Here is a 25,411-nt window from a genome sequence, read left to right as displayed (position 1 = left end):
AGGGTCTAAGATATGGGACTGAATCATTCTGGGTAGATATGACAAAATCATTTGCACATATGTACCACAGGAGCTGGTGAGAAAAATGAAGCCTGGCTAAAAGAATCTCAGTGGCCAGGTCCATCTGAAATGGACATTCAACACTTAAATGAGTATTTTGAAAATCATAGTTGGGTCACATTTTATTGGGGAGGTGCTTTGCAGAGATTGATGGAACTAAAATTAAGTAAACCAGCTTGTTTAATATTATTTTTCCCAAGCAAATGTAACTCTAAGTTGATTTTTTCTCATACATGAGAAGGCAGATCCTTTTTTTTTGACAATATGATTTTAATTCTGTTGATCTACCTGGATAGTGTAACACAACTTCCCTCCCTTCATTGTGCCCATCTCTGGGAAGAGCAGTACCTTTTCTTGTCTCAACTTCTACATCCATTCACACACCAAATTCTGTCAATCCAACTTTTCTTAATATTTTTTAATCCTTCTCGCTATCCTCTATCCATTTATACTGTCTTAATTCAAGCCTTCATCATCTCTTATTTTCTAATTTTGGAAGCTTATTTTACTTATTTGAATAAAAAGAAAAGATTAAATATTAAGGTGGGAAAAGAAAAGAGAAAGTTGAGAGGTAGCATACAAAGCAACGACTACATATAAACCTTGTGCTGGGACCTTCATACATTACTCAATTTTTATCCTTCCAACAACTTCATGAGTTCAGCTTTTACTTCAGGGTACTCTGCAGAGAAGTTGAGATGACCAGTGATTATTTCCAATGTCATACCGCTGATAAATAGCAAAGCACTTTCTTATTTCCAGTGTCCTTCCTACAGCCAAAAGCATTTCAACGAGTTTCACAATCATTGCCAGTTTGTCCTTCTTAATGACTGTTCCACATTCCAACAGCTTTACACAAATCTCTTTTCATTGTTTTCTTTGCCTGAATGGACACATGGACCAACTGTTCTCTGTCACTCATCTATTATATTTTCACACACTTGAATCCTGAGAACCTCTTCTAATTTTCTAATTAATCAATCACTCTTTCATACAATGACTTCAATTTTCATTGATGGAGAAGTCACAGAATGCTGTCACTATCCTTGGCATGGGCAAGGAAGGGTCAGGAGAGAGTGAGATGACAAGCTCACTGCCATGGGAGCCCCTAAGTCCAATAGAAGCTTGACAAATAACAACCAGGCAAACCAGTTAAGGGCATTCTCTGAAGTCAAGTCCTGAAATAAATAGGAAGGCTGTGTGTGAAATGAGGCAATAGTCCAACAGCCCTCTTACTCAGCTGGGCAACCTCTTAGAGAAATAAACAGCATCCTTTTAACCATCCAGACAGGCTCATGGTTGAGCCAATTTATCTGTATCATCTACAAACAATATTTAACTTAATCTAAGGCCGAACAGGAGCACAAACATTGAGGTCTTGGGTCTGTAACAATTTTTCCAGCACTGCAATGTTTATGAGAACATTCAAGGCCGAAAAAGAATGTGTGAGTCTTCAGCAGACATTGCCATGCTTGCTGGTTGCCAGATTCTCACTTGTTCATATAATATCGCACTTCAGAAGACCTACATTATCCAGCTGTCCTTCAGGGGAGGGTCAAGTCAAGAGTTTGTGGTTCTGGGCTGAGATGCACTCTCACTAGTTTTGTGATGTTAGGAAAACCGTATTTGTCATTCAGTCCTAGCTTTGTCCAAAGTCCAAAAAGGGAGCTGGGTGAGATTTCTCTAAAGAGCTCTTCCAGCTTCCCAACTTGAGAGTTTCATTTGAATGTGAAGTTCTAAAAGAGAAAATGTGATCAATGGTTCTTACCTGGAAAGTTACAGAAGTGGTCTGAGTGGGAAGAGAGCTTCACGCTTTCTCAATCTATAAGTCACCTGTGTATGTGACTGCCATTACCCACAAATGCCAACTAGGAGTGTATCAGTGCTTGGCATTTCTCTTAATTCTATGTCTGTCGTGTGTAGCTTACCACTAACCTGTCTACTAGGGATTCCTCTTACACTCTCCACACCAACATTCCCAGGTATCATACTGTGTGTTAGAGGGGAGGTATCAGATGGCACTATGCCAAAACAGGAGCCATGGAGTCTACCTCTGAGATGCCAAGGGGAAATTTCAAAATAGAAGACAAACAAGGAAGCAACTTGAATGACTTCCACAAATAAGTCTGGGTCTTCATGAGCATAGAGGATATCTGTTGTTTCTGCCTGCCCACCAGTGTACCCCTTTCCTCTAGTAACACCAGCTTGATTTCTTTTTCAGCAACAATTTCTCCTTTATGCTCAGTACACATAGTTTTGGAAGGGACATGGGGGTCAAACCTCAACCAACACATGGTCTATTCCCTGAATATAATAATCAGCTCAGCAATGGGTGCATGACCTACCTGAGGCTGGTACAAATAAGATCAAGGTTAGAGAGATAATTTTTCTCCTCAGACTACCCACAACAAGGATGATGTAAGCCTGTTGCTGCCATGAGCTAGCACATGGAACACGAAAAAAAAAAAGCCAAAACAAAGGAATGTAGAGCTCAGAGATGAAGAAAATGAATCCTGATGATTCATTGGCTGAGTCCTTTGCTACAGCTTACAGCTATAGTTACAGGCTTACAGCCTGAAACTGCCTTTTCATTTATGCAAACCAGTGAATCCCTTTTCTGTTTAAACCAGCTTCCATTAGTGTTTTACTACTTGACCAGAAGATCAATATAGTTTACAATTTTTTTTTTTACCTATTAGCTTATACCTCCTGATCCCCAATACTCAGAAGTAGTAAAATTTGGTATAATAACCCCCACTTTAGAAAAGAAGAAAATAAGGTCTTACAGCCAGTAAGAAGTAGGGTCATGACCAAAGTCACAGCCTTTTGACCCCGAGCTCAGATCTCTAACTTCCCAACCATGCAGTCCACAGGCCTGATGCCCAGAATATGTGTCATCTCTCAGAGTCTCCACTGATACTCCCTGAGTTGTGGGTGTTATAGACTCATAGACTGATAAACCTTGAAAAGTCATTTTCAATCCCAACCTCCAACCTCCCAAAACTTCCACTAGTAGTTAAAAATGAAGGATTAAAAGTAAGAAAGATCAGGGTTAGAATGCACCAATTTGGGGATTTCTGATGACAAGCCAGTAAAAAAGTCTTTCTGAGCTGCAGTTTTATCAGCTGTAATATGAGTCCAATGATTGCCTACCTGTTCTGCTTGTAAAGAAAATTAAATGGACATATGTTGTAAAGCAATTAGTATAATGCCTATCACGTAGAAACCTCTCTGTGACTGGCATAAATATCAAATTACTTATTGTTGTAATTATTGTTATAAACCCAGATTCTGAATCACCAGTGCTTTCTCTACTCCTTACTATCTTTCTATGCTATAAGCTTTAAAATACATATATGCCACTGAGGCTAGAGACTGTGTCTCTCTTGTTCTTGTACCCCCCACCAATCAATTCATATTTCTTGAATGCCATGATTAAGGAATGATTGCCATGCTAAGGTATTTATTTGAAGTATTAGCCTATGGGAATAATTACCTTTGAATTCTTATGTGGGTTCCTCTCCCCTCCAACCAGAAGTGACTCCAGAAGTTGATGGAGGTGAGAGAGGCTGAATCAGACATTCCTGTTCCTTCAAGGGATGTTTCTTTTTGTGTTATTTCCCTCTCTGTTTACCCCTTATTCCTTCACACACCTGCTTCAGAGCCAGTTGAGAGTCAGGGATGGAAGTTCTGGGTGTGGGCCCCATTAGGGAAGATTTGGGCTTTATCCTTTGCTTGTATTCTCCACTTGTGATTTGAATTAAATTCACTTTTGGACACAGGCTGCAAGGCACAAGAGGTCTTTTTGATTGAACAGTGAAAGGAGCCTATTAGAAATGTGAAATCATAATTTCTGGAGGTTTGGGGACTTAAAAAATGTGGACAGCTGTTGGCTAAAGAACTGAGAAATGTTTAAGTCAGGAAAATATCCTAGGTAATGAAGCCAGAGAGCCTAAATCAGTGGTAAATACTGCTAAGCCATCATTACACACTAAATAGTTATTAGTCATCTCTCTGTTTCTAACGGAAAGCTTAAGGGTCTGAAGTCCAAAGCTTAGACTCCATTCTCTCTAGCAAATCAAAAATCCCATCCCCTCCAATAACAGAAATCTGCCAAGAGAACATTAAAGGTCAAGCTAAACCCACAAAAGCAAAGCAATGCTGATTTCAAAGACGTTGAATGGAAAATACAATTAAAAGTCGCCAGTTCATTCTGAGCAGGAGAAAAGATTGAGAGTCTAATTTAAGGTCAGGAGCCCAAGGGGCAATGGCAAAGGGAAAGAGGAACCCCAAGCCAAACCATAAGCAAAGTGGCCTGGAAACTCTCAAACTTGGCGGGAGCCTTTCCCTTTCCGGCCCCCTCTTGGGTGAGTGGGTCACAGTGTGGTTGGAACGTTGAGTTGCCCCCATGGGACCCATATTGGGAACTGAATGTGAGGACCTGGCCTCCAACAGATAGACCTGTGCTATGGACCTGGCTCTCTCCCAGCTCCACAGTGATTTTCCTGTATTACCCTACACAAGTCATTCACCCTGCCCTGCCCTAGTTTTACTTAATTACAAAATAATTTCTTCTAGTGAGGCCAAGGTTATGAATAAGCCAGAATTTCGTGGTTTGAGGGATGCCAAGAAGGCACCACTGGGACTTCAGGCCCAGTTCTATAATATTCACATCTCCCCATTATACTTTTTCACCAATGCCTGAAGTATCACCATTGACAAATCTGTTTAATCTAAAAACACTTTTGAGTGCCTACTTCATGCCAGGTATTGTAGTAGGCACTAGGTATACAGGCGTGAGTAAAACAAACATGGATCCTAAGCGCAGTCTAGTTGGAAGGAACAGACTGAATTAAACAGGTAAATACACACATACATACATGCAAAGGGAGAGTCCCCTGCAAAGTTATTGAACACATTACTCTGGGAAAAATTAGAAGTCTGAGTCTCAGTTAAGGTCATTACTGAAGCCACTGAGAAGGTGGTTTTCAAGCTGAGACTTGCTATGTACTGTGAAGATCTAGGAACATGCTATTCTAGGTAGGAGACAACTGGCACGTGCTAACCTCTAAGGAGGAAAGGAACTTGGTGTGTTCTGGAATTGAAAAAGAAAGGAAGTCTTGGTGGATGGAGCACAGTGTGTGAGATGAAAAGGAACTGAGATGAGTGTAAGCAGTAGCTAAGGGGAGGTCAAACGGGGCTTGCTAGGTCACTGTGGGACAACGGCATATTGGTCTGTCCATAATATAAAGCCATGAACAGTCTAAGCAAGAGGATACATCATCTCTCAGTATTAAAACTACTCTGGATTCACTCAAGTGGATAGAATGGTAGAAGGCACAAAAGGATACAGGGAAACCAGATAAAAAGTTTTGCTTCCCTCCCTAGATTGTAAGCTCCAAAGAGTTGTGTCTGTTTTATACAGTAATATTGCTCTGGTTCTTAGAGTAAGAGTTGTGCCATGAAGTTAGTGAATCAGTTCTGATGGGGAATAAAGGCAAAGCCTTACTTAGGATCAATAAGAGAAGTCCTGTATGTGGCATTTAAGAGGAATTCTATCTATCTATCTATCTATCTATCTATCTATCTATCTATATATATATATATATATATACAATGAATGAAGGAATGAATAAAGATTGCTGTACTCCAGAAAAGAATATTACAGTAGCTTGGATACAGTAGTAGAAGTGGAGGTTGAGAAGTAGGCACATTTGAGATATACTTGAAGGCAAAAAATAAATAAATAAATAAAGGACTTATAAATAGAATGGATGTGAAAGTGGAGAGAGAAAAACAAATAAAGATCAACACCTTCATTTATAGCTTGAGCAACAAATTATGTGGCAAAGGATGGCAGATGGGAAAACCTCTGAGAGGACAGACAGATTAGATTATTGGCCTGTAGCCTGAATAAGAATGAGTCCAGACACCCCAGACTGGTGCATGTCATAAAAAAGGTATATTGTTACTAAGTTTTGGCGTGCCTTGTTATACAGTATTACTGTGGCCATAGCTGGGTGAGGCAGAAATCATGAGATTTAAGGGAAAATCATAAGTTCAATTTTGAAATGTCAAACTTGAGAGAGCTGTGAAATATCCAAGTGGGAATATCAGGTAGGAAATTGATTACACAATTCCATAAAGGTACAGATAAACCTTTTGGAGTCACCAGCATAAAGATGATATTTAGAACCAAGGGTATGGGTGAGATCATACAGAGGGAACGCATAGAAAAAAAAGGTAAAAATGTGCCCATTTCCCAAACATAGAGTGCTTCAACAATTAGAGGTCAGGAGGAGACTTCAAAGAAGAAGAAAATAGGACTAGATTGGTGATAGAAAAACAGAAGGGCCTTGGAGCAATCTCTCTCTCCAAGAGAGGAGATTTTTTAAAAGAAGTAGAGAATGGTCAACTCTGTCCAACATTTATATGAGACTTTTTAGTTTCCTATTGTTGCTATAACAAATTAACCCACTTAGTGGCTTAAAATTTAAAAAAAAACCTTACAGTTTTGGAGATCAAAAATCTGAAATGGGTCTGACTGAGCCAAAGTTAAAGTGTCAGCAAAATTATGTTCCCTCTGGAGGCTACAGTGTAAAATCAGTTTCTTTGCCTTTCTCAGCTTCGAGATGTACCCACATTCCTTGACTCATGACCTCTTCTATCATCAAATCACTGACTTTTCTGCTTTCCTCTTTTGCTAAGAAGGATCCTTGTGATTACATTGGGCTCACCTAGATATTCCAAGAGAATATCCTCATCTGATTAGCAACCTCAGATTCATCTACAACTTTAATGTCCCCTTTGCCCCATACAACATAATATATACACAGGGGCCAGGAATTAGGAAACAGGCAGCTTTCGAAGACCATTATTCTGCATACAACAGACACCAAATAGGATGAGCTTTGCTTCTTGAGAAAATGGATAGATATTTCTGGAAAAGTTTAGGGCTTCTAGTGTGTTAGTTAGTTCCCCAGAATATTAAGAGAATATCTCCCTTCTATACATAATTATGAAACATTTAAGAAATCAGAAAAATAGAATTCACTATAAAGGAAACCCTCTTCAGTTATTTATTTTAAACAACTAAGGGTTTCCAACCATGTGAGGAGCAAAAGAGCACAGAACAGGAGAATTAATATGGACAAAAAAATACTGGAATAAACAAAGATAATCCACAGAATATGAGAACTTTCAAAATAATTTTAATGGGTATTCCCAGAGATATTTGAAAAAATCACATCAATAAGATAAGTATAGGTTGATATAACAGGATTAGTCAGGGGACAAGAAAGTATTCATAGAAATTTAAAAATGATGGCTGAAATTAAAAAAAAAAAATTGAGTAGTATGGTCTAAGGAAAATACCCCAGAACACATAACAGAAAAAAAGAAAAAAGAAAATAATATAAGACAAAATTAAAGTCTTAAAAGATCAACCCAAAAAGGTCATCCTCCCTCCAAAAGAGTTCTAGAAGAAGAGAAGTGAGAATATGAAAGAAAATTAAATTTTTTTTTATAATTTTTAAATGTTGCAAGACAGGGCAATTGCTATCAGATTTTAAGGACAAATGTGATTTTGAACTCAGAATTCCATACGGAGTCACAATACTAAGTGTAAGAGTAAAATAAAAATAATTTCTAGACATAAAAGGCATTAGAACAGTTGGCTTCTTGTAGCCTTCTGGTGGGGAAAAGAAAATAAAATAAAACTTTTATTATGTATTCCAAGAAAACAAAAGAAGATGCTCTCAGAGGAGCCTATGGGATTAACTCAGGAGTGATGGTAGAAGTTGTGTTCTCCACCTCTTCCTAGGCAAACAGTGGATCCCTTTCCTGGCATTCCTTCATCTAGATAAGCCATGTAACTGTTCTTGTCAATGATCAGAAGTCACATGTGCCACTTCTGGCCCAAAGAGATTAAAAGCACATGTGTGTTTTCCCTATTGCAACCTTTGCTTAGCCACTGGCTAACTGCAGAGGAGTCCAAAGCCTAGAAGAGAGCTGAGACACCTCATGGAAAGGTCTGTTTCCACAGTGTCTGCAGGAAGTAGAGCTCCCTTTTAGACCCAATTGAACTGGGATGTGAGAGCAGAATGCATTTCAATAAAATCAAGCCTTGAAATTTGGAGATATTACAGCATTAAACCTACCCTGATTAATACAAGCATATAATGGGAAAAAAATCTGGAAAAATAGCCATGCTTATAAAGCACTAAGTCCCAATTTGAACACAATTCAGAGCACTTTAATAGTTTTATCTTTAAGAATAAAGTAGACTTTATAAAACAAAGAATATGATTAAAAATCCAGGACATTCTATGGAATGTAAAGAAAGTGTATGGTTCTTTTGTCAGCAAGTGAAAGAAAACAATTAGAAACACCAAGAAAAATTAAAGGATGTATGAGAATATCATGGTTTAAGTATAAAGTGAACTAAAATGTGGCATGATATGGAATAATCAAAATAGAAGAGACTTTATTTAAACTTAACTTTGGAAGCATTCTCTGTCGATTCTCAATAACTTAGAATTATTTTTCCTTCACTCTGAATCCAACACTAGCACTTGGTTCTACGGAATGGTTACTGTCATTATGTTGACATTGTCATTATACTGTAAAGACTAATTGTTTGCTTTCAAAATTTTAGAATCAATTTTAGAAAAAGCAAAAATACTCAGATATAATCATAAAACAGGATGTGAATGTTAAAACTCTGATATTGGATAAGAATTACACAGTTGACACAATTTGAGAGATACAAGGAAGAAAGGAGGTCAAGTGTGTGTTAAGCTTTAATTTCCTCATTATAAATGGTGGAACATGAAGAAATACTCTCTCAATTTGGTGGAACAAGAAGTACAATTTTAATTATAACATTCGACAAAATGGGATAGTGCATGTGACCCAAAGTCCTAAATTTTCTCAGCAAAGTGTCAACAGAGAAATATGTAAAAATAAATTGTTCAATTTATTTTAGTAACAATTAGAAGAAATACAAACACAAACAATCCTGCTAAGGAGTGGGACTCTGGAAGGAATAGGGAATGGTGTTAATTTTTTACTTACTAGTGACATTCAGTTTTTCAAAGAATGTACATATATTACTTTTATGGTGCCATCAACCAAGACTGTGAGAAGAGGAGACAAAACAGGTGCATGTAAGGAGGGGGTGGATAAAGATTTCAATTTAAACTTGTTGAGTCATTTATCTGAAATCTTTAGATCAAACACAAGAATTTACTATAAGCTCTCTGTTAGTGGGATTATAGAAATACACTTAATACACAATGGAGGGCTTTAGTGTACTCACTTTGAAATTTGCATTTTTCCTTTGGAAGGAATGTTGGGCTCAAAGTTTTTGTTTGTTCTTAAATGTATCCACTTCTTTGACTTAGAGTAATTGTTTAAGAAAACTAAAACACCAGCAACTTTTCCATTACTCATCATAAAAATCCCATTTTAATTCATGTTTCCCTGTGTCTTCTCAAATACTTACATTACTGAAATATTTTATAAAAACAATGGAATTCTTGGATTGTTAAATTTCCTATAGTTTCTTAAAGTCATGTATCATGAACTTGGTTTGTCATTCAATTAGTAGTCTCCTTCCTAATCCCCTCCTTCATAAGGAGCACAGCATGTAGTAATTTGTTGGTCTTATCCAAGGAAAAATGCACAACAGACAGATGGAAATACAGGTCCAGACCTTGGCAAAGACAGAGGGCAGGATTAAAGGGGTGTATTTGGAGGTGATTAAAGGACTGATAATACAAGCCATGGAAGTGGAGTGAAATTGCCTAGGCAGAGAGTGGACGGAAGAGATGAGAAATAATTACAAAAGTCAAGAGGTGGAGGTCCGAGGCTTCTTGGTAACGGGTCCCAGTTCTGTGAGTACGACCACCACCACTTTCCTGGCACTTAAGGTGTTTGAATAATCTGTGCCTGGAAATGGTGAACCTGCCTCTGCCTTCCCTGCCATATAAGAGATCTCAGCTCTACTCTACAAGTGGTTTTATGATGGGACCAATCTGAATAAAAGATCTGCTTCTCTCTCCATCTTCTCTTTACTGGAAAAGAGATACAGGAGTCTAATCAGAGCTTTCAATTTGGAAAACTGTTCATAAAAATTGTACATCTAAAAATAGGGCCATGGAAAACACAAGGAAAGGAATTCTCCCCTAGGGCTTCCAGAAGGAATACAGTCCTGATAACAGCTTGATTTTTAGGACTTCTGACTTCCAGAACGGGAAAGAGACATGCAGCTAAATTTGAAATGATGGGCATCTTGTCCCTGAAAAGGTCTTGTGGTAATTTGAGATCCTGTTGGCTGTCCAAAGGGTGAGCTGTGTGGCTGACAGGGTCTTGGTGCTCTAGTCTGGTGTCAGGCCTGTGCCTCTAAGGTGGGAAAGCCGAGTTCAGGAAATTGGTCTACAAGGAACCTCCTGGCTCCACATAATATCAAACGGTGAAAGCTCTCCCAAAGATCTCCATCTCAACAATAAGACCCAGCTCCATTCAATGACCAGCAAGATACAGTGCAGAAAACCTTATGCCAAACAACAAGCAAGACAGGAACACAACACCATCCATTAATAGAGTCGCTGCCTAAAATCAAAATAGGTCACAGACACCCCAAAACGCACCACTGGACATGGTCCTCTTCATCAGAAAGAAAAGATCCAGTCTCAAACACCAGAACACAGGCACCAGTCCCCTCCACCAGGAAACCTAAACAAATCACTGAACCAACATTACCCACTGGGGGCAGAAAACAAAAACAATGGGAACTATGAACCTGCACCCCGCAAAAAGGAGATATCAAACACAGTAAGTTAAGCAAAATGAGAAGACAGAGAAACACACAGCAGATGAAGGAGCAAGATAAAAACCCACCAGGTGAAACAAATGAAGAGAAAATAGGCAGTCTACCTGAAAAAGAATTCAGAGCAATGATAGTAAAGGTGATGCAAAATCGTGGAAATAAAATGGAGAAAATACAAGAAATGTTTAACAAGGATATAGAAGAACTAAAGAGCAAACAAACAATGATGAACAACACAATAAATGAAATTAAAAATTCTCTAGAAGAAATCAATAGCAGACTAACAGAGGCAGAAGAACAGATAAGTGTCCTGGAAGATAAAATATTGGAAATAACTGTCACAGAGCAGAGAAAAAGAATGAAAAGAATTATGGACAGTCTCAGAGACCTCTGGGGCAACATGAAATGCACCAACATGCAAATTATAGAGGTCCCAGAAGAAAAAGAGAAAAAGAAAGGGACTGTGAAAGTCTTTGAAGAGATTATAGTTGAAAACTTCCCTAATGTGGGAAAGGAAATAGTTAATCAACTCCAGGAAGCACAGAGAGTCCAATACAGGATAAATCCAAGGAGAAACATGCCAAGACACATATTAATCAAACTATCAAAAATTAACTACAAAGACAAAATATTAAAAGCAGCAAGGGAAAATCAACAAATAACATACAAGGGAATCCCCATAAGGTTAACAGCTTATCTTTCAGCAGAAACTCTGCAAGCCAGAAGGGAGTAGCAGGACATATTTAAAGTGGTAAAGGGAAAAACCTACAACCAAAATTACTCTACCCAGCAAGGATCTCATTCAGACTCAATGGAGAAATTAAAAGTTTTACAGACAAACACAGGCTAACAGAATTCAGCACCAACAAACCAGCTTTACAACAAATGCTAAAGGAACTTCTTTAAGCAGGAAACACAAGAGAAGGAAAACACCTACAAAAACAAACCCAAAACAATTAAGAAAATGGTAATATGAATATACATATTGATAACTACCTTAAATGTAAATGGATTAAATGCTCCACCAGAAGACACAGACTGGCTGAATGGATAAAAAAACAACATCCATATATATGCGGTCTACAAGAGACCCACTTCAGACCTAGGAGCACATACAGACTGAAAGTGAGGGGATGGAAAAAGATATTCCATGCAGATGGAAATCAAAAGAAAGCTGAAGTAGCAATTCTCATATCAGACAAAATAGACTCTAAAATAAAGACTATTACAAGAGACAAAGAAGGACACTGCATAATGATCAAGGGATCAATCCAAGAAGAAGATATAACAATTGTAAATATTTATGCACTCAACATAGGAGCACCTCAATACATAAGGCAAATGCTAACAGCCATAAAAGGGGAAATTGACAGTAGCACAATCATATTAGGGGACTTTAACACCACATTTTCACTAGTGGACAGATCATCTAAAATGAAAATAAATAAGGAAAAACAATCTTTAAATGATACATTAAATATGACGGACTTAATTGATATTTATAGGACATTCCATCAAAAACAACAGAATAAATTTTCATCTCAAGTGCTAATGGTACATTCTCCAGGAGAGATCATATCTTGGGTCACAAATCAAGCCTTGGTAAATTTAAGAAAGTCGAAATCATATCAAGTATCTTTTCCAACCACAATGGTATCTGACTCGATATCAATTACAGGAAAAAACAAACGAAAAAATACAAACACGTGGAAGCTAAACAATACATGACTAAAAAACCAAGAGATCACTGAAGAAATCAGAGAGGGAATCAAAAACTACCTAGAAACAAATGACAATGTAAACACGACAACCCAAAACCTATAGGATGCAGCAAAAGCAGTTCTAAGAGGAAAGTTTATAGCAATATAAGCCTACCTCAGAAAAAAAAAAAAAAGAAACATCTCAAATAAACAACCTAACCTTACATCTTTAGCAATTAGAGAAAGAAGAACAAAAAACCCCCCAAATTTAGCAGAAGGAAAGAAATCATAAAGATCAGATAAGAAATAAATGACAAAGCAATGAAAGAAAAAAAGAGCAAAGATCAATAAAACTAAAAGCTGGTTCTTTGAGAAGATAAAAAAAAATTGATAAACTATTAGCCAGAGTCATTAAGAAAAAAAAAAAAGACTCAAATCAATAGAATTAGAAATGAAAAAGAAGAAGTAACAACCGACACTGCAGAAATACAAAGGATCATGAGCGATTACTACAAGCACCTATATGCCAATAAAATGGACACCTGGAAGAAACAGACAAATTCTTAGAAAAGCACAACCTTCTGCAGCTGAACCAGGAAGAAATAGAAAATATAAACAGATCAATCACAGGCACTGATATTGAGACTGTGATTAAAACTCTTCCAACAAACAAAAGCCCAGGACCAGATGGCTTCAGAGGCTAATTCTATCAAATATGTAGAGAAGACCTAACACCTATCCTTCTCAAACTCTTCCAAAATACAGCAGAGGCAGGAACACTCCCAAACTCATTCTATGAGGCTACCATCACCCTGATACCAAAACCAAAGACATCAAAAAGAAAGAAGATTACAGACCCAAATCACTGATGAACATAGATGCAAAAATCCCCAACAAATTACTAGCAAACAGAATCCAACACCACATTAAAAGGATCATATTACATGATCAAGTGGGGTTTATCCCAGGAATCCAGGGATTCTTCAATATACATAAATCAATCAATGTGATAAACCATATTACCAAATACAAGGGGAAAAAAACATATGATCATCTCAATAGATGCAGAAAAAGCTTTTGACAATATTCAACATGCATTTATGATAAAACCCCTCCAGATAGTAGGCACAGAGAGAACTTTCCTCAATATAATAAAGGCGATATATGACAAACCCATAGCCAATATTGTGCTCAATGGTGAAAAACTGAAACCATTTCCACTAAGATCGGGGCAAGACAAGGTTGCCCACTCTCACCACTCTTATTCAACATAGTTTTGGAATTTTTAGCCACAGCAATCAGAGAAGAAAAAGAAATAAAAGGTATTCAAATCAGAAAGGAAGAATTAAGGCTGTCACTCTTTGCAGATGACATGATACCATACATAGAGAATCTTAAAGATGCTACCAGAAAACTACTAGAGCTAATCAATGAATTTGGTAAAGTGGCAGGATACAAAATTAGTGCACAGAAATCTCTTGCATTCCTATACACTAATAATGAAAAATCTGAAAGAGAATTTAAGAAACCACTCCCATTTACCATTGGGAAAAAAAAAGAATAAAATACCTAGGAATAAACCTACCTACGGAGTACGGAGACAAAAGACCTGTATGCAGAAAAGTATAAGACACTGATGAAAGAAATTAAAGATGATACAAAGAGATAGAGAGATATACCATGTTCTTGGATTGGAAGAATCAACATTGTGAAAATGACTATACTACCCAAAGCAATCTACAGATTCAATGCAATCCTTATCAAACTACCAACAGCATTTTTCACAGAACTAGAGCAAAACATTTCACAATTCGTATGGAAACACAAAAGAACCCAAATAGCCAAAGCAATCTTGAGAATAAAAACAGAGTTGGAGGAATCAGCCTCCCATACTTCAGACTACACTACAAAGCTACAGTAATCAAGACATGATGGTACTGGCAGAAAAACAGAAATATAGATCAATGGAACAGGATAGAAAACCCAGAGAAAAATCCACACAAAATGGTCACCTTATGTTTGATCAAGGAGGCAGAAATACACAATGGAGAAAAGACAGCCTCTTCAATAAGTGCTGTTGGCAAAACTGGAAAACTACATATAAAAGAATGAAATTAGAACACTCCCTAACACCATACACAAAAAGAAACTCAAAATGAATTAGAGACCTAGATGTAAGGCCAGAGACTATAAAACTCTTAGAGGAAAACACAGAAAGAACACTCTATGACTTAAATCACAGCAAGATGCTTTTTGACCCACCTCCTAGAGAAATAGAAATAAAAAGAAAAATAAAGAAATGGGACCTAATGAAACTTAAAAGCTTTTGTACACAAAGGAAAACATAAGACGAAAAGACAACCCTCAGAATTGGAGAAATTATTTTCCAATGAAGCAACAGACAAAAGATTAATCTTCAAAATTTACAAGCAGTTCACACAGCTCAATATCAAAAAACAAAAAGCCAATCCAAAAATGGGCAGAAGACCTAAATAGACATTTCTCCAAAGAATATATACAGATTGCCAACAAACATATGAACAGATGCTCAACATCACTAGGCATTAAAGAAATGCAAATGAAAACTACAATGAGATATTACCTCACACAGGTCAGAATGGCCATCATCAAAACATCTACAAACAATAAATGCTGGAGTGGGTGGAACCCTCTTGCACTGTTGGTGGGATTTTAAATTGATACAGCCACTATGGAGAACAGTATGGAGGTTCCTTAAAAAATTAAAAATAGAACTACCATATGACTCAGCAATCCTACTACTGGACATATACCCTGAGAAAACCATAATTCAAAAAGAGTCATGTACCACAATGTTCACTGCAGCTCTATTCACAATAGCCAGGACATGGAAGCTGCCTAAGTGTCCAGCGACAGATGAATGGATAAAGAAGATGTTGCACATATATACAATGGAATATAACTCAGCCATAAAAAGAGACAAAACTGAGTTATTTGTAATGAGGGGGATGGACCTAGAGTCTGTCATACAGAGTGAAGTAAGTCAGAAAGAGTAAAACAATACCACATGCTAACATATATATGTGGAATTATTAAAAAAAAATGTTTCTGAAGAACCTAGGTGCAGGACCAGAATAAAGATGCAGATGTAGAGAATGGACTTGAAGACATGCGGAGGGAGAAGTGTAAGCTGGGATGAAGTGGGAGAGTGGCATGGACATATGTACACTACCAAATGTAAAATAGATAGCTGTGGGAAATAGCTGCATAGTACAGGGAGATCAGTTGTTGCTTTGTGACCACCTAGAGGGCTGGGATAGGGAGGGTGGGAGGGAGACACGAGAGAGAGGAGATATAGGGATATATGCATATGTATAGCTGATTCACTTTGTTATAAAGCAGAAACTGACACATCATTGTAAAGCAATTATACTCCAATAAAGATGTTAAAAAAAATCAAGAGATGCTCACACATGAAGATGCATAGTTAAGAAGAATAAAATACAAAGACTAAGATGTTATTTGAAAGAATAAGATGCAAATTCACTACACTGTGGATTACTGGAAGACAGAGACTGTCATTATTGACTGTTTAAAAAAAAACTTTATTTTATATTGGAGTGTAGTTGATTAACAATTTGTGCTATTTTCAGGTGTACTGCAAAGTGTTTCAGTTATACATATACATGTATCTATTGTTTTTTCGATTCTTTTTCCATTTAGACTATTACATAATATTGAGCAGAGTTCCCTGTTCTATCAGTAGGTCCTTGCTGGTTATCTGTTTAAAAAATAACAGTGTGTACATGATTGACATTTAATTCTCTAATCCTACTCTCTCTTATTCCAAAGTAACTTGACCAATAGTTACTAAATGAGGTAAGAGGGGAAGAATGCAGAATGGATGAAGATGTAGAGAAAACTTCTAGTAGACCTAAGATAAAATAACTATACTGAATAAAACTGTCTCTATATGGTAGGACTTTGTCCCCTCAGCACCAAGCTATTTAGAGCTCATTCTATATAATAAATTCTCAACAGAGGTAAGAGGGAATGAATAAATGAAATACAGTCTGGGATGGGCACAAAGGGGAAGAGAGAAAACGTCCAGTGGGAGGGAATTGTGAACTAAGATTATTTTAGGAGCCCAGCATTTGCACTTCTGTTACTGGCCTCAAACTGAAAAATCACAATTATTTGCAACATATAAAATAGGATTAGCTTTGTCACCGTTTACCCTTCCCCCTCCCCATAGGTGACAAAGCGATAAAGAGGCATGGACATATATACACTACCAAAAGTAAGGTAGTTAGCTAGTGGGAAGCAGCCGCATAGCACAGGGAGATCAGCTCGGTGCTTTGTGACCGCCTGGAGGGGTGGGATAGGGAGGGTGGGAGGGAGGGAGACGCAAGCGGGAAGAGATATGGGAATATATGTATATACATAACTGATTCATTTTGTTGTGAAGCTGAAACTAACATACAATTGTAAAGCAATTATACTCCAATAAAGATGTTAAAAAAAAATAGCATTAGCAACCAAAATGGCTCCAACTTGAGGGCCCAATATGGACATTCCCAAGGGTGATGTCCCCAATGAATGGACCCCAATGGACCCAAGGGTCACATTTTCTTTTCAAGTCCCCAACGCACTTTAGAGTCTGCTTCAGACAGTACAATCCTTAGACAGAAATTTCTAGAGGTTCACTAATGTCTTAAGAAAATGACCCTACATAATGATGTTGAGCAGAAACAACAAATAGTTCTGTTCTTTAGTTTAAGTGAAGGGACTTAGCAGAAACATGAAGTCATTGTTTTCCTTAGGTCATTCAACTGGACGGGATGAATAACTAGCATGAATACAACCATTTCACCTCTCAGATGCTAAAGCCAATGTAAGAGTATGCAGGCAAAACCTGCTTTCATTTCCACCAATTTTCTAAAGTGACCTATGAGTATGGATCAGACTACACTTGTATCAGAAAGCAGCAGGACATCAGGGTCTGTATTAACTACAAACCTACTTGGTGCATTTACTTTCCAGGAGAAACAGGCTGATTCCTCACCAGAGGTGGGGCCAGGAGAAACTGCTGCTGGTCAGAATTGATTATCCGTCTCACCAAGATAAAGATACTTTTCTTCATGTATGGACCATTCCCAGTCAGAGTGAATTTTCATAGTCTGCATCCTTCTGTGGGCTCCCATCAGTTCTTGGGATCTGCATCTATCTATATTTTGAGAGAGAGACAGAGAGAGAGGGAGATCACTCATATCTTCCTCGTTCTTGCAAACTCCAACTACTCAATTCTTTTCTTGGGAGAATGGATATCAAAGTATAGTAGATGTTCATTATTTGTGGTAGTTATGTTTTATAAAATTACTACAAAGACTGATTTATTGAACTGAGTCATCACTCCTAGGGGAAATACAGGGTTATGTTCCTATAATCCTCTGGTCACAAATTTTTCATCAACTGATCCATACATGGATTTATTTTATATGTGTCTCTATTTAAAGACACCTTATTAAATATATGGTGTTTTTTCATTTACATTGAACTCACAGCCAACAGCACTATAAACAAACCTGAATGAAGTTTATCTAACGCATGTATTTTCTCTGTAAGCCACATCATTCTTCTTGCACGTAGAAACACTAGACAGCACTTGAGCACTAATCTTGGGGGTCCATTTAAACAGCTAAAACCAAGAAAAAACACAAAAACAGGAAAAGCATAGCACTGAATAGACTGTGGGAAGGACACTTGTCTACAGTACGATCTGGAATGAGAAAGCAGAGCTTTGTTCGACCCCACTTGGAAACGTACATGAGAGGTGACTCCAACCTGTCACCATTCTGTGTACCTTCACAAATGACTGCGAAAGCACCATGAGTATAGTAAGCCCCCTACATAGGAACCTTCAAGTGGTGAACTTTCAAAGATGCGAATATGCGTTCACATGTTCAATCATGTAAGTTAGTTCACATGTCTGGTGTACATTGTCACGTGCATGCATCCTCTACAAGTGATTGTGCTTTTGTGTACTTTACTGTACAATATTGTATAGAGTACAGTAGTACAATATCTTTATTTCAAGCTAGGTCTGCAAGAGGACAACTTCATTGAACTCCTTGCTGTGCAACACGAAGAGCTTACTAATGAAGATCTGATGGAATTGGAGCCCCAGAGAAAAGAGGAAGAGAGACGAGAGGAAGAAGTAACTGAAGAATCAAAATGATTCATGACACAGGAAATAGCAAGGGGATTTTCTTTAGTTGAAGTGGTACTGTTAGTTTTTGAGGCACAGGACTGGAACGTAGAACCACACACGAAGGTTGCAGTGGCTGTTCGGAATGCAATCCAGTGCCACTGTGTCATCTATGAGGAGAAAAAAAGAGCTACTATCCAGATATCACGAGATCATTTTTTCAAGAGGGTAGATAGAATTGAATCCAGCAAGGAGCCAGAACCTGTGCTATTAACGTCAGGCGTGAGTGAAATTGCAGCTTGTCCTCCATCTCTTATTGCTGATGACTCCTCAGCTCTACCATCTTCCACCTCCTCTCTCTCCTCCAGTCAGTAACTCTTCTTGCCTGTTCACTCTATGCCAGCCCCTGTATGCCAGCTGTTGTAGTGTACTACTGTACTTTTCAAGGTACTGTACTGTAAGACTAAAAATGTTTTCTTTATTTTTTGTGTTTGTTCATTTTTTATGTATTATTTGTGTGAAAACTATGTAAGGCCATACACTATTAAACTCTTAGAGGAAAACATAGGCAAAACACTCCATGACATAAATCACAGCAATATCCTTTTTGACCCACCTCCTAGAGGAATGAAAATAAAAACCAAAATAAACAAATGGGACCTAATGAAACTTAAAAGCTTTTGCAGAGCAAACAAAACCATAAACAAGACCAAAAGACAACCCTCAGAATGGGAGAAAATATTTCCAAATGAAGCAATTGACAAAGGATTAATCTCCAAAATTTACAAGCAGCTCAATATCAAAAAGCAAACAACCCAATCCAAAAATGGGCAGAAGACCTAAATAGACATTTCTCCAAAGAAGATATACAGATTGCCAACAAACACATGAAAGGTTGCTCAACATCACTAATCATTAGAGAAATGCAAATCAAAACTACAATGAGATATTATCTCACATGGGTCAGAATGGCCATCATCAAAAAATCTACAAACAATAAACACTGGAGAGGGTGTGGAGAAAAGGGAACCCTCTTGCACTGTTGGTCGGAATGTAAATTGATACAGCCACTATGGAGAACAGTATGAAGGTTCCTTAAAAAACTAAAAGTAGAACTACCATAAGACCCAGCAATCCCACTACCGGGCATATACCCTGAGAAAACCATAATTCAAAAAGAGTCATGTACCACAATGTTCATTGCAGCTCTATTTACAATAGCCAGGACATGGAAGCTGCCTAAGTGTCCATCAACAGATGAATGGATAAAGAAGATGTGGCACATATATACAATGGGATATTACTCAGCCATAAAAAGAAACGAAATTGAGTTATTTGTAATGAGGTGGATAGACCTAGAGTCTGTCATACAGAGTGAAGTAAGTCAGAAAGAGAAAATCACATATATATGGAATTCAAGAAAAAAGAAATGGTCATGAAGAACCTAGGGGCAAGATGGGAATAAAGACACAGACCTACTAGAGAATGGACTTGAGGATATGGGGAAGGGGAAGGGTAAACTGAGACAAAGTGAGAGAGAGGCATGGACATATATATACTACCAAACATAAAATAGATAGCTAGTGGGAAGAAGCCACATAGCACAGGGAGATCAGCTCAGTGCTTTGTGACCACCTAGAGGGGTGGGATAGGGAGTGTGGGAGGGAGGGAGATGCAAGAGGGAAGAGATATGGGGATATATGCATATGTATAACTGATTCACCTTGTTATAAAACAGAAACTAACACCATTGTAAAGCAATTATAATCCAATAAAGATGTTAAAAAAAATACAGTACAGTACTATATAGCTGATCGTATTAGTTGGGTACCTACGCTAACTTTGTTGAACTTACCTACAAATTGGACTTATGAACGCACTCTCAGAATGGAACTCATTTGTATGTAGGGTTCCTACTGTATTGATTTTGGTGTTACAGTACACTTTAGCAGGTAGGTTAATATGCAAATATGGAATGCATGAATAATGAGGATCGATTGTAACTACAAAAAAAAAACAAAAAACTAATATCTACCGTTCAATCACTGCTTGCCAGGTACTGATCTAAACTCTTTAGGTATTTACCTCAGGTAATCCTCACAAGAATCCACTGAGGCAGGAACAATTCCCATCCCATATCCGAGACAAGAAAATCATAAACTGAGAGCCTGAGGGTCTCGCCGCTGAGAAGTGACCCCAACATTCCACCCCCAGCTGTATGACTCAGGATCCATGCCTCAATGCGGAACAAATCCACAGGTCTTTTTCTCAGCCTGGCCCACTCACCAGTGTGCTTTCCTAAGTAAGATAATCATGTTCCTGAGCTTGAATTAGCTTGATCACTCCTTGAGGAGTGAATGAGGCTAGAATCAGTTTTTGTTTTAAATGGCAATTATTTCTTTCTTATTGCCAAATACAGATGACAGTTACTATGTGCAAGGCACTGCCCCCCAGGGCGGGGGGTGGCGGTGCTACCAGGCATGTGAGTAACCAGCAGCTGCAAAAGTGATGAAAACTGCTGACTCTGAGACACCTCCAGCCCTCATACTCTATTGAAGAAATTCAATTCACATTTAATTAAGTGCATTTGCCAGTTCTACATCCCTGAATACATGGGGACCTCTGTACCTTACAAGTCATGTCAGTCCAATGATAGAAGGGGTGGCATAGAGCCTGGTAGGGAGGGTGTGGTACCCCTGTCCATGCTGACCATGTTCTCACCACCATTTTCCATCTGCCCCACTTCCCTTCCCCAGACCCCAGAGCTCTGGATGTGGGACAGATATGATCATTCCATATCTCAAGAGAAGAAACAAATGTTCAAAGAAATTGTGACATAACTGGTAAAGACCTTGTATTTGTGAACATGCAATTAACCATTTAAAATGTGTTTTAAAAACCATTTAAAGTTGTGAAGGGATTTTGCATTTAATCTTCACATCCCTGCAGGAAAGGCATTACTGTCTCTATTTTACCAAGACTTGGAGAGGGTCAGTGATTTCCCTTTGATCATGTGACTGATAGGCAGGAGAGACAGAACTGGAGTCACATTTTCTGTATCTTCACCCAGTGCTCCTCTTGCTGTCTTTGGACAGGTCCAAGAACAAAGCAGTGCATCCCAAGCAGGTAACTCAGCACAAGCAAAAACCCAAAGGACTGATGAACTGCCACCACCCATCTGCTGATTACTCTTCATTCCCTTGGCAGATATTTACTAACCCTTGCAATGTGCCAGGGATATAATACAACAGTGGACAAAACAGACACAGCTTCTGATACCATAAGAAACACCCTGAGGAAGCCACTGAAGGTGAGATATGCAGGTGTTAGGAGAGCAGGTAACAGGAAGCCCTCACCCTACCAGGGAGTCCAGGCAATTCTCACTGGGAAAGTGACATTGTGGCTGATATGGAAAAGGGATGGCAGGAGGCAGCTGCTAGGAAAAAGGAGATATAGGTACAAAAGCCCAAATGTAGGAAAGATTTTGCAAAATCTGAGAAGCTAAGAATCCAGACAGGGGAAAGAAACATAAAAAGAGGGGATGGTGGGACATGAAGTGGGACTGGAACAGTAGGGCCAGATCTTGTAGGACCTTCTACCACAAAGACCCAAAGGCCTCGAACAGTGGACCAGCCACCAGGCCTCTCAACTCTCAGGGGTCCCGTGTTGAGGAGGAAGGCAAGCCCATTAAGCTCTTTAATCTCTCCCCCCAGGTCATTTCCTCCAGCTACAAATGAATCACAGTTTCCTTCTCCCCATCCACATGGTCTGGGTACCAAGGCTTGGAGCAGGGGTCTGTTTTCCAGGTGCAGTCTCACCAGTGCCATATAAAGGGGAATTATTCCCCTTCCTGCAGCTCGACTCCTAGCACAGGCCGGCCCCACCAGTGTAGGCTTTCCTCATGGCCAGATCATATTACAAGCTAATATCTAATTTGTAAGTTCTGTATCACACCTCGGTTTCACTGCATTGTGGTTTCCAAATGAACGTTCACTTCTTCCTCCTTCAAAATTAGCTCAGTGTCCTATGGAGAGAGAAGGAACACAGAATGTACAACTGGTCAAATAAAATGGAGAGGCCCGGAATGGCTATCCGATCCCTGGGATGTAACTTTATCTCTTAGCTAACAATCTGTAAAATGGGGTCCTAATTTTCTGCCATTACAGAGCTGCATAGAGTCCAAAATCAAGTGGAATGTTTAATGGACTGGAATTCACATTCTAATACCAGCTCTCCCACTAATCATCTCTCCTGTCTTCAGTTTCCCTATCTGTAACATAAACCAATGGAAATCAATAGGCTCTAAGGTCCCCTTTAAATAGAACATTCTTTACTTTGCTGTGTGATTAGTGGCTAGAAGATTATTTTGAGAATTCTCAAACTCTAGGAATTAATATCATTGTAGGAACATTGCTATATTTTTTTAAGTGTCAAAATTACTAAGAGCTTTTGGAGATAGGGCAGAGGACAGGTAAGAGTAAACAATGTTTTGGTAGAGCAGCAGAATGGTCCCAATTCTTTCCAGCCCCATATCCATGCCATGTAGCCTCAGAGTATATCCCACAATGGCTTTGCTTTAGGGCAATGTGATGTTGATGAGTATGATACAAACAGGCTCAAAACAAGGCTTGTACAATTGAGGTTGCTTCTCCTGCTTTCTTCTCTAGCTGTGCAAAAGATATGCCCAGGCCAGTCCACTGGCCCTATGAGAAGATGAGGAACAAGTGGAGCAGAGCCAACCTACAGACGCATGAGCAAGCCAAGCCAAACTGCAGACTCATGAGTGAGTCCAGTCAAGCCCTGCCAGGACAATCCTAGATAATCTGATCCCTGTCAATGAGCTAGAAATAAATATTTATTGTTGTATTCTACTGAGTTTTGGGGCAATTTGTTACACAGCATTATTTTAGCAGCTGACACAAATCTGAACCTAAGTACTTCACAATTACTTTAGTCTACAGAAAAAAGTAATCTCCGACTTGTCTCTCTGCTTTGTATTTCTATGTCTTTGTCTGTCTTCCATCTTCCCTTCTGTCTCAGATAAAGACATGTCCTCCCTCTGAACCAATACTAATCCTACCTGCTCTGTCCCAGTTCCCTTCTTCCCAACCTCCCTCCCTGACATCCCTTCATCTATCGTCCCATCCCTCAGAAGGGTTCATGCATCTTGCCATCTTTAAGGGTGACTTTTCTTAGAAAGGTGGATTTAAGAGGAGACATCATTGTCTGAAAACAATTGGCTGTAACAACCCATCTTGTTTTGGGGATTTAAAATAAAAGTGTCCATCATCTGGTATCCCCTCCCCCCCAAAAAAAGAGGGATAAACATTTTAGAACTGACCTTGACCAACTCTACTAGAGGCCTCTCACACCCTGGGAAGTGGCCCAATAGGAGGACTGACTACAAAGAGCTGCATCTAGGTCAGGTCAGGGAGGGGGTTGTCAAAAGTGGAACCTCCTTAGTGAGGGGAGATCAGAGTCTTCCCTTAAAAATCATTGCAGCCTGTGCAAGAATATGTCCACCCTCATCAGACTCACCTGTCACAGAGAAAAAAGCCTCAAATATGGTAATGAAGCTGTCCAGAGATTTGAGCCTCCCACTGGCAATTATCACCTAGAGATTCAACTCAGTGGAAGGGATTTAACCCTTGGTAGCTCTTTTATGAAAATTATTATTGACTCCTAGTCTGAAACAATCTAAACAATAAAATTAAATGTATTTACTTATATCTTTTCTATTGAAATTTAATTTACTTTTCAGAAATGTTAAATATGCTTCTAGAATCTTGTCTAAATAATGTTTAACTTGGCTTTTCCTTGGTTTGGGTCTAGGACTAGAGGCTAGACTATCAGCATTCTGTGGTTATTCCTCCTCTTATATGTGAAATTCTACATCAAGGAATCGGAAATAAAAATAATAATTTACAAGGGAGATATAAACATCTTATGGAAGGGGACAGCCACAGAAACATTAAGTGATATTTATAATATGTAACTATATTGTATATAATTTATAACAGTAAGTATTCAGACGTGTGCATTAAAATGTGAATGCATTTAAATAAAAGGGTTTTTAGAAGTCTAGCATTAATAAACTCCATAAAACAAGATGCTCTGTCACTTTTAACTATATACTGAGCATTTTTCAGGGTACACTCAGATACTTGTGGAAAATATGGATTAATGGATGATGAATGGATGAAACAAAATATACATATCCTGTTATGTGCCAAGTATGCTCCTATGGTGAAGGAAAATAATAATAATAATAAAACAAAATCCATACTCTTAAAGAGGCTTCCATCATTCTAGTTCTGATCATATTTTACAATTCAAGAATTAGGCTGTTCTGATTTATGGTAGATTATGACATATATCTTTAGGCCAAATATGCCTGCAACTGGAATAGGAGCACCTTGTTACATCATTTTGACCAACCCATTTTTGATAGAATGTTCTCCATGTATCTATCTCTGAGCTTATAACCTTGGTATAATCATCACTTTGGGGTACTGTAACTCCCATTATAATGGCAGACCTTTGAGGACCAGGACTATATTCTATGCTCAATCTATGGCACGTTGTAAGTGCTTAACAAATGTTCATATTCATAGAATGACCAACTAGATTCAT

Source organism: Lagenorhynchus albirostris, chromosome 4 (assembly GCF_949774975.1).
Source record: "Lagenorhynchus albirostris chromosome 4, mLagAlb1.1, whole genome shotgun sequence".
NCBI classification, from domain to species: domain Eukaryota; kingdom Metazoa; phylum Chordata; class Mammalia; order Artiodactyla; family Delphinidae; genus Lagenorhynchus; species Lagenorhynchus albirostris.
The sequence above is the reverse complement of the archived record's forward strand: the minus strand, read 5'-3'. Positions refer to the sequence as shown.